The 17565-nt window shown below is 39.4% G+C and overlaps 1 protein-coding gene across 8 annotated transcripts in view; it reads right to left on the bottom strand.

Moving 5' to 3' along the window:
* Nckap5 (NCK associated protein 5) overlaps positions 1 to 17565 on the bottom strand; it is a 910861-nt gene that overhangs the window by 201261 nt on the left and 692035 nt on the right. The window lies entirely within an intron of this gene.

The raw sequence follows: 17565 nt of genomic DNA, 5'->3' as shown, positions 1-17565 counted from the left end.
TGATCACCTAGTCACCTCCCAAGAAAACAGCTCTACCCATCTCTTCCCTTGCATTTGGCAGTGGTGCTCTGAGTCAGTGTGTAGAAAGCACAATGTGTTTTTAGACGGACATAGATTAACATTTTTCTTTCATAACTTCTCTGTATCCATTTTCTTTTACATTTGGAGATGATAATTCCAAACTTATGATTTACAGGAACAGTATAAAGAACTCCCACACACATTTTGTCAGATTCACTAATCATTAACCTTTTGCCACCTCTGCTATATCGTTCTCTTTCCCTTTCATTTTTTCCCTGGACCTTGAAAATAGGTTGCAGAAATGACAGCCTTTACCCCTGAACACTTCTGTGTACTTCTGAATAATAAAGACATTCTCTTGCATGATCATAGTCTAGGTGTTGATTTAAGGAAACACAACATTAATAGAGCACAACAATCTAACACACAGTCCATATTCCAGTTTCATCACTTGTCCCAACATGTCCTTTATGGCACTTTTTTTCTAGTCTATAATGCTATCCACAATCATGCTTTGTATTCTAATGTCGTCATCATTCATCCAGTATCCTTTAATTGGAAGCAATTCCCATGTTTTTCATGTTGCTTTTTTCCTTCCTTCCTCCTCCTTTCCTTTCTGAGTAGAGGTCAGTTATTGTGTACAAAGTCCCTTAATTTGGGATTGTCTGAAGTGTCCTCATGCACACATGGCAGGAACAGTGACCTGTCTGATGCTGGGTCCTTCCGCATGCACCATATCAGTCTAATGTGAGCCATGCATTCCATTATTGGACATGTTGACTTTCATTACATGCTGAAAGTGGAGTCTGCCAAATCTCTGCTCCATAAAATCACCATTTCCCCCTCTTATAACTAATAAGCAATTTTGATGGAGATATTTTGAGGTTATAAAAATATCCTATTGCAGGAAAGATGGTGGAATGAGACAGACATCATTACCTTAGGTACATGTATGATGGCACGAATGGTGTGACCGTACTTTGTGTAAAACCAGAGAAGTTAAAAATTGTGCTCCATTTGTGTAAAATGAACCCAAGAACATTCTGCCGTCATGTATAACATGATCAGAACAAATAAATTTGAAATATATATATATATATATATATATTTAAACAAAAAAGCAGTCTCTCTCTCTCTCTGTCTCTCTGTCTCTGTCTCTCTCTCTCTCTCTCTCTTTCTCTCTCTCTCACACACACACACACACACACACACACACATAAAAGCAGTATGTAGAGAGCAGTGTGTAGAGATCACAGTGTGTTTTTCAAAGCAGGGGCATTGACAGGCGGAAAGAGACCTGATGAGTCTGATCCTAATAAAAGGAAAAGCCTGTGAATGCTTTATTTCTAGTGAGACACACCAAAAGGATTCAGTGAGAAGCTTCTTCAGGATGAAAATAGGGAAAACAAGTTGGGGATTGGCAGGTTATGCCCATCACCAGGTGGCTGCATTTCAACTTAGGGCTGTGAGCTAAGGCAGGGCGCCAGCATGACCTGGGCTTTCTCCAATGGGGGAATTTCACCCAGAAGTTCCCAGAAAAGCAACCTCCCAGCCTTATGATGGTGCAAACAAACCCATAATTCATACACGGCTTCCCACAGACCTGTCCATGAAAGAGGTCCTGGTTCGTGATATTTATATTCTTTTTCTCTTACAAAGACTCTGTATTTTCCCCTCTATATTTGTTTTCATTTTTAAAAAATCAGTAATGTTTAATATGATCAAAAGATTGTAAGCTCCATGAAGGCAAGTCCTGCTTCCATTTACTATGTCCCTAGATTCCAGTTTTAGAAGTATAGTGAATACATAAGAAATACTTTTAAAACTTAAAAAAAAATCCTATTGCTCACCAAAATTTCACCTATTTTAGCAACCATCAATAAGTACTTCTTACCTGAGTTAACTATTACGTTAGCTGCAAATGCAGTCACCCTCATTGTGGGGTATACATTTCAAGAACTCCAATGGGTCCCTAAAACTGAGGTTAGTGCTGAACCTATGTACAGCCTGCACTGCATAATGATATTTTGGTCAATGATGGGTCACCTATATGTCAGTGGTCCCATAGGTTATATCATGAAGTGACATCATGTCTTAGCTTACATAAGTGTACTGTTTCCACAACAGTAAAATGACACATTTCTCACAATGCATTCTCGTTATTAAATGATGAATTATTATATACTATGTTTTTACTACGTATGAATGTCTGTGCTGAATTTTAATTTATATAGTAGGTACAGTTAGAGATTAATAAAATCACTAAGAATAGAACAAGTGCAACAATACACTATAACAAAATTACCAGCATCACTACTCTTGCACATTGGGGTCCACATGAAGTCATATAAGGGCTACATCATAACATCCACTGTGTTACTGCGACTGTTGGTCTGACAATCATGACATCTACCAAGTGACCAATGGGTGGGTAACATATAAGGCGTGGATATGCTGGACAAAGGGAGGCTTTTGCTACTGAGGCAGGGTGGTATGAGACTTCATCACATAACTTTTAACGGTTTAAAAAGTATGAATTATTTATTTATGGAATTTCATACTTAATATTTCCCTACCACAGTCTATGAAGGGTAACTGAAACTGTGGAAAATGAATCTGTGGATAAGGAAGACTACAGTACACTTAGAAATTTGTATTCGAACGTAAGTATAATTCCTGTTTATCAGTTTGTATACATAAAATTTATGTATTATTCAGTCACAAGTCATTATAGTCAATATTACTTTTGGTGCTCAAATTGCCCCAGCTTTGGGCAGGCAAGCCCCTTTAAGCTGGACTCCATCATGTTGACAGGTAACCATTATTTTAAAAACATTTTATGTTCTGTCACTGAGAGATATTCTAGACCCTTTCTAGATATTCTTGCCTTTTCATTGCACTGTTCCTGAAATAGGCCATGTCTCCAAGGAATCCTACTTCATTTGAATTGGAAAAATGAAATTTCAAAGCCACACAATCTGAGTGTGAACACATGCAATTGCCAATGAAGGAGCACGGCTTCTAGTTGTTTCTAGTGGAAGCACATCTTTCACCTTCTTCCCACAGAATTCTCCCTGCATCCTTGCCTTCCCCTTTTTATATAAGCATCTTCCTGATTATATGGTGAGAACCAGGGCTCCCAATATCATTGCATTTCCTGGGCTGTCCCTTCCCACCATGCATACAAACCTATTATGCTACAAAAAAAAAAAAAAACACAGTACCAAGAAGAGCTTGCTGTTTGCTTTTCTTCAGCAAGAAGATATGTAATAAAACCCCTGTGTTTAGAAGATACTAGGCTGGTTCTCCACCTTCATCATTAGAATGGTTATGTTACTCATTTGAAATTCTGTTTGGCTCATTGGTTTCCAATAATATCCAAATTTAATTTCCCCTCTTCTTGACTTCATTTTATTGTTTTGAATGTGTAAAACATTAACATGATTCTGAAAATAAAAGCTACATTGCTAGACATAGTCAGTGAAATTTCCCACCATCTTCTACCCATTCCTGTTTAACTCTTGTACTTTACTTTCATCTCCTCTCCTTTTTCTAATCTTGCTTTGTCACTGTCAAGTTAAAATCATGTCCTTTGACTCCTGCCTTCATCACATTTGTAATGTAATTACTCTTCTTTTTCTTACCCTGCTTTAGTTGCATTCTCTCTGTTTTATCAGAACATATAGATTTTCACATAGGATTCTTAAACCTTTGTTCCTATCCTTGTTTTGACCTCTTCAATGGACTATGATTGTGGTTGGTGGGTCTTATATTCTCTTTTAAAGCATTTGAAATTTCCCTTCTTTTTTTCCCTTCACAAGCACATCTCCAAGTTGTACATCTTCTTTGCTCTTTACCTCCTTCTTCCCAGACATATGACACTCCTGAGACTCTGCCTGAGAATTGCACACTTTTGAGCCCTGCCTTACAGTCAGCACTTGGACCCTGGCACCTGTGATCAGTGTTGACCACGTGGCACTGGATTTTCTAATTCTGGGTGACCTTTCTTCCTCTCTTTCTTCTGTCATCATCCCCAGGCACACAGGCTTACAGCAGTTCTTTATTTTTATTTTTATTTTTATTTTTCTACTTACAGTAATTTGAAATTTGTATGTTCTCTAGTTCTGATAATGAGAAGACATGGGCTCGTGTGGTTTTATGTTTCTTGGTGATTTGAATATTTTCTTTGGCAGAGGCATGAGAAGTTTCAGATTTAGGCCAGTTTTTTTATCAGTTTAATCAACAAATTTGAGTAAAGCGACTGAACCTGAATGTTAAGAAGAAATTGGGGAAAAGTTCACCTGAAGATAATAATCCTACCATCTGGATCAAGGTTAGACTGTCTCCACCTACTCATAGCTCCAGTCCCAAGACTTGGACACTCTATTTCTTCTTCAGGGTTAGTCCTTGTCCCTTGTTCCTCTGGGTCTGCATCCATGTTCTAGCAATGGCTCCATTGTGGCAGTCCCTCAGGTAGAATCCTACAATATTCCCTCTGTTCTCACCTCGGATAGATATCTGCCATGTAGCCCAGGCCTTCTGCTCTCAGGGTGATTCTTTCAACTTTTTAAGCACGTGTTATACTGAGATGGTTCCTTCTCTACCCAAACTAACCTGAAAGCATTACTTTAATCCACGCTATTTTCTGCATGGATTGCTTTTGGCCCTTGCCACTGAACCCATACCTGCAGCTGGTACAACGGCTTAGTCCTTCCCCCAGGACTGGTGGGAGGAAAGGTTCCAGGTTCCACTTCCATTTGCTTGCAGATTACTAGGCAATGCCAGGGTGTGTAACCTTTAGCAAGTTATTTAACCTTGTTGAGTTTACAGCTCTTTAGTTAATAAACGAAGGGAACAAATTAACCAACCTACAAAGTGACTTCTGGTTCAAATATTTGGATAGCATGAATCGCAGAAGAGAGTGCTAGCATTCCAGTTCTATAAAATCACTGCTTTCTTTGGAGAAATGTTGCTCTGGTGGGATGTGCTGGTATCAGTAAGGAAACAGCACAAAGGATAACGGGAAGAGATAATGGAGAAGAACGGTAATGCCAGTTTATGTTATTTTCACTTTAAATGTCTTGGAAAAGATGTGCATGGAAATAAAACTGAAAATGGGAATTTATATGGGATGTCTATAACTTGCTCCTACTCATATCACGTTGCAATAACACAACAATCGATCCATTCAGATAATTACCATCATTATACCGTTTACATTACTTGCTACACGTTTACTGCTCTGACAATCTATTACAGCCAAGCAAATTAAATACCTAAAGGGTGCTGGTGAACACACAATAGTCACATTTATGGTTACTGTGTTCAGTTACAGAGACCAATTTAATTGATGTAATCCTATATATCCCAGGGGACGGTGGAGATATTAACAATTATGCCAGTGAAGTTAAAATAATCTTGAACTCATGATTTTCTTTAATCCATTTGCATTTATTAAAGATTCAGGATTAACTTGCTTCCAACATGAGACCACAAGGGAAAAAAAAACCAGAAAAACCTCTTAATTAAATGAGATTTAAAGGAATAGTGAATATTTGTATAAGAAGAGATGGGAAAGAATAAGGCAGAAAGGGAAAGGAAAGGAAAACACCTAAGGACCACTACTGAGAATTACAGAAATTACAACACAAGTCTTTTTACATTTTGAATAAGTATGTTATTAAATCACTATACCCAAAGGGTACAATTAGGGCATTCAAGTACATGGATCCCTGTGTTCAGTCTCATCGTCCATAACAATCAAAAACCTTTGCTAGACTTTGTGCCTGGCTTAGAGGATTTCCTGCTCACAGTGGCTTCCCCAAAACTCCAAATTATGGTGATCTAAATATGTTTTTGGTTTCATCTATAAAATCCTTGCAGGTCCTTTATAAAACAACAAAAAAAAGCCTCAGAGAGTAAACCCACATTGTTTTGTTTTACTGTGGTATAGGAGTCTGAATTAATATTTAAAAGGAACTATCGTTTTTAGAGGTTCTGCTCTGTAAATAAATGTGCTGACCCAAGTTTACAAATGATCAGGTGAACTAATGGTTTTAAACCACTGCTCTACATTACTTTTCCGGATGCATATTATGTTTAGAATTCTTTTACCCTTTTCATTATATGTCCTTTTCTATAGGTAGTTGACCAGAGGTAGAATACTTCTGTGTAAAAACTTCCTGTATAAGGTTAGAGAGGGTAGATATGATCAAAGTACAACATATGAAGGTATTTAAATGAGACCCCGAAACCCATTGATTTGTACAGTTAATGTGCACTAATAATTAAAATATAGATAAATAAAAACTAAAAACTTCCCTCTGCATAAAGTAGCAGCTCTGAAGTAGGCCTTCCTTTTCTTACAGTCTGCCCGACTCATTCCCGAGAGCTTATCTAGCTGCCACTCCTTAGCATATGCCAGCTCCTGAGCCAAGCCTAGCTCTTGCCTATTTCAGGAAGGTCTCTCTTTTTCCTTTGCTTCTCTTTTCCCTTTGGCCTTTCTAAATCTTATTCAATTTTTGTGGCGTGGCTCACATCTGCACCTACAAAACTATATATGAAGCACATATACCAAGATTTTAAAATTCTGACATACAAAAATGTGGAAAGCATCACAGAGAATTTGCCTATATCATCCATTCAGATTCCCTGCTGGTTATCTTTTAGAATTCACACCTCTAAGAAGCTCTCGGGTGATGCTGCTGCTGCTGTTGTTGTTGCTGCTGGTGATGGTAGTCTGGGGACCACACTTGCTTTATTGTTTGTTGTATTGTCTATTACAGTATCTACAGTTTCCAAGTCGACACAACAACAACAAAACAGTATGTGTATACATGTCATACGTGGTAGAATATTTACCACTTACCTGTTGCTATATTGAGCAGTATAGGAAACTGTGTTTTGATCCTCAATTATAAATGTTACTTGAATTTATTACTAGTATTGTCATAGATAACAGATGGTTGAAATACTTTGAGATTCATCTCCTTGAATCTTGACTGCATTTATTGACTTGCTGAAGCAATAGAATGTGGATACACAATCAGTCTCTGGACTTTGAAGGCTAGAATCTGTGTTTTGCAGTTCCTACCTGGCGCCTCTTAGAAATCTAGCTCTTGGTGTCCCGAGCTGCCATGTAAGACATCTGAATGTTCTGAGGTGGTATATAGATGAAGCTATGTGGAGAAGCCCTTAAGGACGAGATGTATTGTCAAGAGAGGCACTGGGATACCCAACATGAGAGTAAAGGGCACATCTTGGAAATGAGTCCTTCAGTCCAGCTGACATCACATGGACTGGACATGAACTCTCCATCTATGACCTTCCTATATCTCCAACCCACAATATTGTGAGAAAAATAAAATGGCTGTTTTAGACTTAAAAGTTTGGGGTAGTTGATTGCATAACATAGATGGCTGGAACAACTACATTTAGGACACACACTTCAACACGAATGCTTTGTACATTCATTCAGTTATTCACTTCTTAGTATACTTTAGGGGTTATGCTGGATTGGGTGGTCATGAATCAGTATAAAATAGAAAGGGCTACCACAAAGATTGAAATAGTCTAGTAAAGGAAACAAATCAATATTTTTGCAATGAAAGTTACAATGCAATAGAATCTGGGAACCTTGTCTATGTGCTCCCCGCCCCCCCCAAAAAAATTAATGTAACTGACTTTGGATGAAGTAGGGAACATGTTCCTTGGGGAGGTGACTCAGCCCAGTCAAGAGGTTTTCAAAACAATAGTCCTCATTGGAATCGATGAAAATAGTGTAGCTTTTGACAAAACATCAAGAAAATGACATTTGACTTACCTATAATTTAGCTACAATTTAGAAGTAAATTATCCAACCAAGCTAGAATTATGGGTGTCAATATTATTAAATTATTGTGAAAGTAGATAATGTTAGGCTCCAGTCAACACCCACTGCAGAGGAAACCTTGACTTCAATGAACAAAAGAGACCCAAATGATAATGTATCAATGAAGTTGGCAGAAATTATGCAGGGATAGAGCAGTGTAAAGGAAGGAAGACGGCGTCCTCTGAAGAGATAGAGAGAAAATTAAGTCTAATTCTCAATAGTTAAAAAGGTTGCAACCTATGGCTTTCTCTGCTGCAAGAACTGGTCCCTCTCAGTATGGCATCTTCCAAGTTTGCTGGAAGCCTTTCAATTCAGCAAAGGCTGGTCAGAACAAGATAAAATAATGAGAATCAAGAATCAGAGTCCTGTGGCACCTACCTCAGATCAACCAGTCAGCCAATGATGTTGGTGCCATACCAACATACATAGTCTGTGGCTGGGGAACTTCAGATTCAGCCTTCCAAGAAAAGTAGAGATTCTCCCCAAATATCCTTAAGGACACTGTCATCTGTTGTATTTTGAAGAGTTGAATAGAAAGCACTTCATAAGGCAATCTCTGTGAACTTCTAGAATTTGAATTCTTGGATGGAGCTTTAGATCAATGGCTTGCAAACTTGAGTGTGCATCTGAGTCACTTGGTAGGTTGTAAGCTGACAGGTTGCTGGGTGCCACCCCCAATTGGTGTTGGGTTTAGTGTACCTAAAGGCAGGTTGCAAGAAAGAATTCACACCTCTAAGAAGCTCTCGGGTAATGCTGCTGTTGTTGTTGCTGCTGCTGCTGATGGTAGTCTGGGGATCACACTTTAAGAACCAATATTCAGTAGGGACCAATCTCAGAATGAAGGCAGCTGTCACCTTCTTTATCTCCCTTGCTACCATTTCTGTGAACTACCCAGTTGTCTCCCACCGTTTCTCTGAAGAGTGGGTGCACACCATACAATTCTGCACTTTTCTTTGTATTATTTTATGTATAGTCTGTTTCTCCCCCTAAGTCATTTTCCCTTATTGGGGGAAAATGGCGCAAGAAGATACATCACCACGGACATGCACATTTGTGTGTATGTGTGGAGAAAGGGAAAATGAGTGTGGTCTGAAATATATGATTTAATTTTAAATTACACCTGGAAAATAATAAAAGGTAATAATACTAGTAAAAAGCAAACTCAAAAATTGTCTTGCCTGTGAGGATGTACAGGAAGGGAATCGTCCTATGGAGCTAGTGGGCTGTCGGTGTGGTAAGAAGAATCCTGGGAGGAACCTGTGAGCATCTGGTGGGTGGCAGCAGTACATTTCGTAAAAATCCTTTAATTTTTTTTTTTTAAATAATACAAAGAGAGCAAGCCTTTGAAGTTAAGTAGGTGTTTATCTGGATCTTGGTACTGCCTCTCCTTTTATTACCTCAAGCAAATCTCTGGGTCTCTGCTTGGTTCCTCTCTGGGAAAAAGGAGTGATAATAAACATCCATTGCCATTTGGGATTGAATGAGATGCTGAACAGAAAATGTATCGACACAAAGTCTGGCCTGCTGTGGATGGGTTCAGGGAACATTAAGCTTTTTTCTATCCTTTGCAAAACAAAGGTATCCCTTCTGATACCTGGGCAGCTCACATGCTATAGCAGGGAAGATAGCCTCAGCCAGGGGAAAAATGTATCTGTTGAGTAAGGAAGATTTCATCCAAGAGAAGTGTAGCCAGGGTCCTTGGAATGGACACTTTTAAAAATAAAGACAATTTTTTTTAAACTTGAATACTGCATGTTTTTCTTATATTAGTGCATTACAGTTACACGTAACAGTTGGGTTCGTTTTGACAAAATCATGTATGCGTGAAGTTGCTTTATTCCATTTCAGTCCCTGGTGGATCATCCACACTTCCCCTCCCATCCTACTTTCCCTAATCTCCTTCCTCTACTCCACTGGGCACTTTTAAATAGCTTCACATAGAGATCAGCTTCAGACACTGGCTCCTTTAATCTCCACCCTCCCTTCCCTACCCTTTTCTCTTCAATTTTCCCCCACCTCCTTACTCCCACTTCTAGGGGCCTATTTATCAACAATTCCCATAGAGAAACCTGCTCTCAGACAGAGTACCACTTTCTTTCACGTTCAGATTCAAAGGAGTGATAAGGCACTAAGAGGATTTGCATGCCAAGAGATGATTAGGAAATAAATCTTTAATTACAGCATTTTAGGTGTTAGAAAGTAGGCAGTTTTGCAAGGGGTGGTCTGGGATACACAGCACTTAATTTTTACATTGGAATCATGTCATATCACTTCCTTATAAAGCCTACAACTTGCTCATGACAATTTTTTCCAATGCCTTAATATAGCTGAAAAGAGTTTTGTAGTATTCAGAGTTCTTCCCAAACTGTAGAAACAAAACAACCATCTATTGGAATGGTGCATATCTGAGCCAGGTACCTGCCCTGTGCTCCCATAACATGCTGTATACCCTTAGTCACAGTGACCACCACATTGCACAATGGCTCACATCTTCCCTGTTTGCAGAGTGCTTGAAATATAGAAGGGACCCAGTCTATTGTAACTCTGAACATTTCCATATGCATTTCTTTTTTTTTTTTTAAAGAGAGAATGAGAGAGGAGAGAGAGAGAGAGAGAGAGAGAGAGAGAGAGAGAGAGAGAGAGAGAATTTTTTTTTAATATTTATTTTTTAGTTCTCGGCGGACACAACATCTTTGTTGCTATGTGGTGCTGAGGATCGAACCTGGGCCGCACGCATGCCAGGCGAGCGCGCTACCGCTTGAGCCACATCCCCAGCCCTCCATATGCATTTCTTACATAAAAGGAATGAACACTGTACCTATGATTTATGAAAAAAAAAGGATAATTGGTTAAGGGACATGACCACTTCTGTCTTATGCTTCCAAGTTTCTGCTTCTTGTTTGTACTCATACTTACACTCATGCTTGGTGTCCTGATGGATCACAACAGTTGCTGATACCTTTCTTTTCCCTACTTCCAGCTCCTGTGCTATAAACATAACCAAAGAGTCTAGAGAAATCCCACAGACTGACATGGGTGGAGAGAAAAAAGGCTTGCTGAAACACTGACACAGGGCAACTAGGCACATGGCCCTGAAGAGAAGAGCTTGTTTGTAACAGCCTAAGTAGTCAGGGTTCCTGACATTCCCACCTTAGCAAGATGACAAATTCCTAGCCAATAGCACACTGGCAAATGTTTAACAAACAGCCCTTTGGGAGAGAAAAGCCATACTTTGTAACCTTTGCCAATTTCCATGATATAAATACTGTCACCATGACTGATTTTAGACTACCAAATGCAGTGCTTGGAAGAGACATTCCAGCACCCTGTCATGTATGTCTGTGTTCCTCCTATATTAGGATGCAGAACTTAGATAAGCATAAAATGTAAAAATAACTAGGCTCTATGTATTATCTTTGTAGTATATTTTGTACAAATGCAAGTTTCTAGATCTTCATAATAATTGCTGTGTTTAACAATCAGCTCATGACATTCTTGAAAAGGTAACATTGGCTGGTCTGCACTGGCTTCAGCACACCATGGCTCTTCTCCATCCCAGACTTGAGAACAGGTCTCAAACAGTGGAAGTGCACGTTTGCATCTGCCAATGCGAAGGGTTTCCTGACTGTTTTCTGCTTGAGATTTCTTCTAGGAACCTACTTATTCCTTCAGTGAACACTAGTCCTCAGCAAGGATACCAGTCCCTTACTGTCCTCTCCCTGTTTGTGAGAGCTCCCTAAAAAGCCACTTGACACAATTAGATTTGGAAAATTGAGGGTGAAGCTCCATGAAGCTGTCAGTACGCACATCTCCTCCCTCCTTGGAGAGGTTGCTTGCTGTCTCTACATATGCCAAGGTGAACAACATGGACCACCTCTTCACCCTCACTCTGCTGGAAGAGGAAAATTGATCCATTCAGCCTTCAACCCACTGTGCTTTTTGAGTCAGACTGGTGCTGATTCAGGGAAAAGAGGCTGTTATGCTTGACAATGTGTGTTTTTAAAGAGTGGTCCAAACATTTCCTTATATTTCATTGACTAAGCACTTAATGACAATGCCAAATGATACTTACTACAATCCAAAACTTCCAAAATTTTAAATATTACAAATTTGAGTTCAAGACATAACAAGGGGTTTCCAATTACAACAGAAGCCACCGATTCAGGTACTATAAAAGCCTTTGTGAAAAACAACATGTAAACATATTTTATGCCCCCTGTCCCAAGAGGGCTTACAGAGATATCAAATCTATACCTTTCAAGCTAGGATGGAATAGAGTGACTTTTGTGATTTTGGAAGCCTCATAGAGAAATTTCACTGAACTGAAAAATGTGTAAAGATTGGATCACACTTTTGAGTATAGAAATTTATATCATTAGCTATCTGGCATTTTAGAAGCAGCAGTATTAAAAACTTATTGATTGGCAGAAGATAATATTTATTAATTTATGGACCTTATTACCTCATTTAATTGAAGGTCCTTAGACATTATGGGGCTGGGTTCCATCCCTTTTATACATGAAGAGACTAAGACTCTTTGTCAATGAATATCCTTTATGTTATAGGGTTTTTTCCTTCCTTTACACAATATTTATTAATAAAGACTTAATGAAATCTTTTGAAGAACAAAATGTACATAATGGCTTGAGACATTTCCAAGAAATCAGGGAAAGTATCCTACTCTACCAAGAAGAACATAATCCAGATAGGGGAAAGTTTGAGACATTCTCCAGGAGTAGGCAGGGCTCTTTGACCTCTGAACTACAGGGACTAAGAGAAAAACAAGAAAAAGCTGAGAGTTTGTGCTGTAGAAATCATCTCACCCCCAAAAGGAAGTCACTTAAAATGCACATTAAAACTACAAAGATAAAGCATCATATAACCTCTGGATTAGAATAAACGACACAACCTTTTATGGCCGGTGTTGGTGAGCATAGGGAACCACAAGAACCTTCATGAGCTGTTGTGGGAGTAAAAACTAGCTCACACCTTTCAGGATAGTTGGGATCAACCTACGGATGGAGAAGATTCTCACAGCTCCTGATCCAGCAGTGTCAATCCTGGGAATAGCCTACAAAGCATCTGGACACTTATCCCAGGAATATTCATAGTGGCTTTGTGATTGCCACCTCCCAGATGAAAATAACCCAGTAAGATTAGTGGTACAATGGCTATTTTGTGGTCTATTTTCATGATGGAATATTATATAGAAAGAAAAAAACCATGAAAGAGAGCCATGTGTGTAAATGAATAAACCTTGCAATGATAACAACGAGTGAAAGGAAGAGGATGCATATTTTAATAGTAAACACACACATATGCAAACATGTACATAAGCACATGTACATATTCATATATACAGCCACATATGGATATGAAATAAAACTACATTTCTTGATAAAGCAAGGAAATGATTATTATAAAAGTCACATTAATGATTATCTCTTATGGGGAGAAAGGAAGCTACAATAGGAGGGATGTTTTCCAGGCTACTGGCAATGCTCACTTGTTGATCTGGTAGCAGTTAATCATTTTTGCTTCAAAATTAATTATAAATAAATACAGACATACATTTTACACCTTTTCTGTAAACATGTTTCTCTCTCACATATTTCCACACTCACCAATAAGTAACAGAGCACTAGGCAAGGCCAGAGAAAGTTCTGGAAGGGCCTCTGTGTATAGAGCATCGCAGAGGCACTAAATCGGGTCTGTGGGTGGAGAACAGATGAGACCATTAAGGATGAAGATAGACAGGCTGAAGAAGCCAGATGCTGAGGCCAAGGGACACAACCAAATAGGTATTTTAAGAAATTAACTCAACAAGCCAAAAAGGGAAGGACAATCTGTCCTGAAATAAAACAACTGCACTGCCTCCTTTTGAGGGGGAACTTGGAAGAGATCCTTCAGCTCCTAGCCCATACCTGGATGAGGAGAGCTGAGAACCAAAGAGAACATGGAGGTTTATATTCCAAGTCTCTGAGAGGGCGATAAGCTCTTCAGTGGAAATAGGGAGCAAAGTGAGATAAAGTGCTATTGTAGGTTTTTAGAGAAAAATCCTATTTTGTGCTATGTAACGATTCCTCACCCGACTCCTACAGAGGAGAGAAAATCACATAAAGGTAGGAGTCTAGTTCTTAAGTGAGGTTCACATGAAGTCACAATGACCCTTCTTCCCTGTCTTTCACTCTTTGCTGGTTTTCATAAAATTGCTTTGTTTAGGGAAACCACTGGCTCACTCTAAAACTCTCTATTCTTTTTAGCAGAGAATATTGTCCCTTTGCTTCAGAATTTATGAGGAAAATAGGATTAAAGAGCTCGCAATTTAATTGAATTATCAAGCTTCCTCTCTGGCCTCCTCTCCCATTATACAGATATCCTGGAAGGTGGTGCAGCAGGTGGGCAGTGTGGATCCCAGAAGGAAGGGACCCACAGAAGCCTGCCTTCTGCCAGGCTCCCCTCTCCCTGTGGCTCCAGCCTCAGTGAGCCACAGCATCTCAGGGGCAGGTGCCAAGAAAAATGACTCTGCACCCCCCACCCTCACCCGGGGCCCCCAGCAATGAAACATAGCGCCCTTAAGGTTAGAGACAATGTGGTTTTGTTTCCTTGTTGCTTTGAGCTGAAACTGTAAGGACATGGAAAACCCTTTGACTTGTTTCTGTCTTTTGGCATCCCCAGATTCCCTCATTAGGATTCGACACACCTAAACAGAATCCAGCCAGGAAAGATCTGACCCCTCACTGGCAATCCTCAGACTAATGTCTGAAAAAATAACCATCAGGGCAGTTTTGTGGATACAAAGCATGATATATCCTCTGGGAGACCTCTAGCCAGGGGCTGGAAGTGCAGGTCGAGTGTGAGACAGAAGCCAGGGATAGAGCACCGCTGTGGCCATGACAGAGGAACATGGGGACTAGGGAAATGATGAAGACAATAGCCCCTGACAAGTGCCGTGATTACTATGATTACTAGGTGCTACACTCGGTGCTCAGAAATTGATGGACTTTAATCTGGGTAATTCTTTCAGCAAACCATGGAGAAGGTAACTGTTGTTATCCCCACTTTACAGATGAGCCATGGGAGGCTGAGAGAGGTCTATTGGTTTTGTCAGCCCACACAGACCTAAATGAATCAGATGTAGTTCAAGTAAACCCCATATCATCCTGAACTTCTAACTGTTGGGCTATCATGAAGAATGTGTTAAAATGAATCCCCTGATAGAAACCATATTCCCTGTTTGCAAGTCCAAGAGCTAAAAGGGGATGGGTGATGTCCTGCTTTTCTGCAGATAATTGGCAAGACACGGCATGATTTGCTTCGGAAGCCTTGGGGAAAGAGGAGAGCTGACACATTTATACACCATCCTATTTCCTCTCATTTTAGCTTCTAACATTTCCCAGGTTGCTTTGCATGGGTGAGTGGGAGGGAGCTGGCAGATACTCTCAAGCAGTTGGGGCCCTGAGATGATCAGGTGGAGGGGAGCTTCAATGAGATCCTTTATTGAGGGCTGAATCAAAGAAGAGTAAATACCTCAGCTTACGCTCAGTTCAGGTGCAATAACAGACACGTGGGCTGGGTAGCTGGCAGCCATCAATTTTATTAAAAGATTTTTTTTCTGTTTGAATTACACATAATTCTATCAGGATAATACTGAGTCATGGTGCATACCGTGTACTTATCCAGTGATACAACGAGGGAGGTATTTTATACCCAGATGACAACTTGGAGATATTTTACATTTAAGAAGAGAGACTTGCGTTTTTCATTGTAGTTTTGCAGTTTTAAAAACATTTCCAGCAGTATGTTGTGGCAGAGAAAACAGCCAGTAACATATGGTTCCAAGCTCTGGAATTTACTTACTGTGTGACATTGATCAAGTCACTTAATATCTCTTGGCTTTATTTATTTTTTTCCTCATAATCTCATAGGATCACATCATTTCCAAAATCTTTTCCAAAGTATAAGATCCCAGGTTTGTATGAATTTATATAATAAGTATGCAAAGATAAATAATCCTACTGTCATAGATGCTTAAACTTTAACTTACTTCAGAGTTCAAAATCCCTTTTGCAAAACTCTAAACTTAGATGGTACACACTTATTTCCTTCTCTGAGTCCATGAGGCATTCAGCCAGCTTCCACTAGAACCCTCGTTTAGCTGGCCTCCTTTCTCTAAACCAGACTTTGATGCAATCTGTTGAGCAGAGAGGAGTGTAACCAAACCAGAATGAAGTCTCATTAAGACAAACATGGATGAAATGTCAGGCTGTGAACAGCAAAGCTTATTTCCATGTCTCAACAGATGGCTGAGAAAACAATGTCTTGTTGATCTGGTTAGAACAGATTAAATACAAAGAGCCCTTCTTTATAATAAGGGTGTGTATGTGCAGTAACGGTGTGTGCTTACCAGGTCTGTACATACATATAAACCAGGGCTTCTCAACCTCAGCACTAGTGACATTTTCTTTCACATGACTAGTTTGGGAGGCTGTTCTATGCACCGGGGAATGTTCAGCAGCCTCTCTGGCCTCTATCCACTATATAACAATAGCATTGTCCTTGCTTCATTTTGACATCAAAGACATCTCTAGACATTGCTACAATGTCCTCTGGAAGGGATACATATACATACACAAGCATACATATAAATGCACATATTCATATATCCACATGCCCAACAATGATGTCAGATACTTGCATGATAATTTCAACTTCATGAATGCATTTTCTAAATTTTTAGAGTTTGAAGGGATTGGGCTATCAAATCCACTCACAGAATTTTATAGATGAAAGTAACTGCAGCCTGCAGAAAAAAATCAATGACTATACCTCCAGCCACTCAATTTCCTTTTTTTCCTCTTAGACATAAAAATAACAGCTGGAAGAGATCTCAATTTCATTATATGCGGTCTCTATTTTATAATCAACAAAACTAGAACTCTACTTTTTGTTTTTCTTCTCTTCTACCCATTACACTGATCACTGAGGTCTCCTCCTCTGGCAGACAGAGAATTAAGTAGATCTTAATTTTCTCCTACAAGGTGGTAGAATTTGTCCAATTACTGGAAGAGGTAATCTTTCTAGAGCATGTTCCCTTTGATAAAGTAAGTGGTGACAGGTTGAGACAGCTCCAGGCTCAGGTCTCACACCTTCTGAGTTCCACTTAGGTCCCATGGCAGCACAATTATCTAGTCAATTGCTCTGGAGGGGACATCATCTTGAAAACATGACCAAGTTCACCCCATTGTAATTAATCAGACAACTGCTTCAGCGCGATGGTGGCTAGTGCCTCACAGACTTGAACTGTCTCTTTAACCCGGGGAAACACTGTTCACATTAAGGTTGAACTCTATTTACAGAGTCCCACATTTAGATGCTAATTAGAAAAATAATACCCAAAATGCAATCCTGCTTAAATGCTTCACCTCTGGGTGGAAAATCATTAAGTAAACAACATGTTCCTTATGTGAAACAGAACTTTGTCAACAGAATATATTTGCTATGGAAATATACTTAAAATACCTTATTAAATACTGGACTTCTCACATTTTTAAAGCTGTCCTAGAATTGCTGTCTTTTAAAAATGAAGATTTGGGGACAACTGGGACAGGACTACATACAGAATTTCTTTCAAAGAACAAAGAGCAGAGTTGCTTTGTGATTTAATTGCATAT

The sequence above is a fragment of the Ictidomys tridecemlineatus genome, chromosome 7 (assembly GCF_052094955.1).
Source record: "Ictidomys tridecemlineatus isolate mIctTri1 chromosome 7, mIctTri1.hap1, whole genome shotgun sequence".
NCBI lineage: Eukaryota > Metazoa > Chordata > Mammalia > Rodentia > Sciuridae > Ictidomys > Ictidomys tridecemlineatus.
Note: the sequence above shows the minus strand (reverse complement) of the source record. Positions and strands in the feature narration are given on the sequence as shown.